Source organism: Styela clava, unplaced genomic scaffold (assembly GCF_964204865.1).
Source record: "Styela clava unplaced genomic scaffold, kaStyClav1.hap1.2 HAP1_SCAFFOLD_30, whole genome shotgun sequence".
Taxonomy (NCBI): Eukaryota; Metazoa; Chordata; class Ascidiacea; order Stolidobranchia; family Styelidae; genus Styela; species Styela clava.
In genome coordinates this window covers 102,501-105,000 of record NW_027556480.1, presented here as the reverse complement: position 1 = coordinate 105,000, position 2,500 = coordinate 102,501, and the positions used below count along the sequence as shown (strand labels likewise).

General features: G+C 53.6%; 1 non-coding gene across 1 annotated transcript in view; it reads right to left on the bottom strand.

The window, feature by feature from the left end:
• LOC144418733 (small subunit ribosomal RNA) overlaps window positions 1–1,459 on the bottom strand; it is a 1,810-nt gene extending 351 nt beyond the window's left edge. The window contains exon 1 of the ribosomal RNA XR_013473640.1: window positions 1–1,459. This exon is cut by the window's left edge and continues 351 nt beyond it. This is a non-coding gene — a ribosomal RNA (small subunit ribosomal RNA).
• Between the last annotated feature and the right edge of the window lie 1,041 nt (window positions 1,460–2,500).

Genomic DNA, 2,500 nt, shown 5'->3' with positions numbered 1-2,500 from the left:
CCCCGGACATCTAAGGGCATCACAGACCTGTTATTGCTCAATCTCGTGTGGCTAAACGCCACTAGTCCCTCTAAGAAGTTAGACGCCGACCGAGAAGGTCGCGTAACTATTTAGCATGCCAGAGTCTCGTTCGTTATCGGAATTAACCAGACAAATCGCTCCACCAACTAAGAACGGCCATGCACCACCACCCACAGAATCAAGAAAGAGCTCTCAATCTGTCAATCCTACCTGTGTCCGGGCCGGGTGAGTTTCCCCGTGTTGAGTCAAATTAAGCCGCAGGCTCCACTCCTGGTGGTGCCCTTCCGTCAATTCCTTTAAGTTTCAGCTTTGCAACCATACTTCCCCCGGAACCCAAAGACTTTGGTTTCCCGGAAGCTGCCGGAAAGGTCGTCATGGTAACGCCTCCCGATCGCTAGTTGGCATCGTTTATAGTCAGAACTAGGACGGTATCTGATCGTCTTCGAACCTCTGACTTTCGCTCTTGATTAAAGAAAACATTCTTGGCGAATGCTTTCGCAGTAGTTCGTCTTCCGCCGATCCAAGAATTTCACCTCTAACGGCAGAGTACGGACGCCCCCGTCTGTCCCTCTTAATCATTACCTCGTGCTCCGAAAACCAACAAAATAGAACCGAGGTCCTATTCCATTATTCCATGCAACACTATGCAGGCGAACAGCCTGCTTTGAACACTCTAATTTTTTCAAAGTAAACTTATCGGCCACCGCCGACACTCAGTCAAGAGCACCGACGGAGAACCGAAGGTGAGGCGAACGCAACCAGTGACACGCCTTGCGACGGACCGGCGGCGCTCGCCCAAAATCCAACTACGAGCTTTTCAACCGCAACAACTTTAGCATACACTGTTGGAGCTGGAATTACCGCGGCTGCTGGCACCAGACTTGCCCTCCAATGGATACTCGTTAAGAGTTTTAGGATGTACTCATTCCAATTACAGGGCCTCGTTAGAGTCCTGTATTGTTATTTTTCGTCACTACCTCCCCGTGTCGGGAATGGGTAATTTGCGCGCCTGCTGCCTTCCTTGGATGTGGTAGCCGTTTCTCAGGCTCCCTCTCCGGAATCGAACCCTGATTCCCCGTTACCCGTTATCACAAAGGTAGGCACGTAGCGTACCTTCGACAGTTGATAGGGCAGACACTTGAATGATACGTCGTCGGTGCAGAGACCGTACGATCCGCGTGGTTATCCAGAGTCATCAAACGTCACAGGACGAACCCGGTCGGTTTTGATCTGATAAAAGCGCGCCTCCCGAAGTCGGCGCTTAATGCATGTATTAGCTCTAGAATTACCACAGTTATCCACTTCGCTTACGAGACCAAATAAACCAAGACTGATTTAATGAGCCATTCGCAGTTTCGCTTTACGAGAACTCGTACTTGCACCTGCATGGCTTAATCTTTGAGACAAGCATATCACTACTGGCAGGATCAACCAGATAGCTGCGACAGCTGCGCTCGGCCCTTGCTGGGCCGCCCGGCGCGTGCTCGTCGCATTCGTTTAAGACCGAGGCGATCGCCTGCGGCCGTACTCAGCTTCGACAGTCGCTGGCCGCGACGTCCACGCTCTCGCCGGCAGTGCCAGGCGGAGCGATTTGCGTTTTTTCTTTGCTCGCCCTCTCTCGGGCTCGATCCATTCAGTTTCGCACAAACAAGAGCTCTGCCGGCCGCCTGCAGCGGTGCCTAAAACCCGGGCATAACAATGCGACCGTTCTGCTAGGCCGACAAGCGCTCAAGCCAGACGCTCGATCGAACGCCCCCTACATATTAGTCGAGACAACGGCTCGCTCATTAGCATCGCGTTTGTACTTTAACTTTTTTTGGCTCGGCTTCTTTCGACGCCGATGCCGGCGACGCAGCACTCTCTCGCCCGCCAGCCACCGAGAAAAGGGTGCGCTCCGACCGGCCCCGCACCGCTCTTTCTTGGCTCATTCGAAATTACTGTCTTTCGCTCTGACATGCCTTACCTAGGGTTAGGTTAGTATGCTTGCACGTTTGTACTTTAACTTTTTTCGGCTCGGCTTCTTTCGACGCCGATGCCGGCGACGCAGCACTCTCTCGCCCGCCAGCCACCGAGAAAAGGGTGCGCTCCGACCGGCCCCGCACCGCTCTTTCTTGGCTCATTCGCAATTACTGTCTTTCGCTCTGACATGCCTTACCTAGGGTTAGGTTAGTATGCTTGCACGTTTGTACTTTAACTTTTTTCGGCTCGGCTTCTTTCGACGCCGATGCCGGCGACGCAGCACTCTCTCGCCCGCCAGCCACCGAGAAAAGGGTGCGCTCCGACCGGCCCCGCACCGCTCTTTCTTGGCTCATTCGAAATTACTGTCTTTCGCTCTGACATGCCTTACCTAGGGTTAGGTTAGTATGCTTGCACGTTTGTACTTTAACTTTTTTCGGCTCGGCTTCTTTCGACGCCGATGCCGGCGACGCAGCACTCTCTCGCCCGCCAGCCACCGAGAAAAGGATGCGCTCCGACCGGC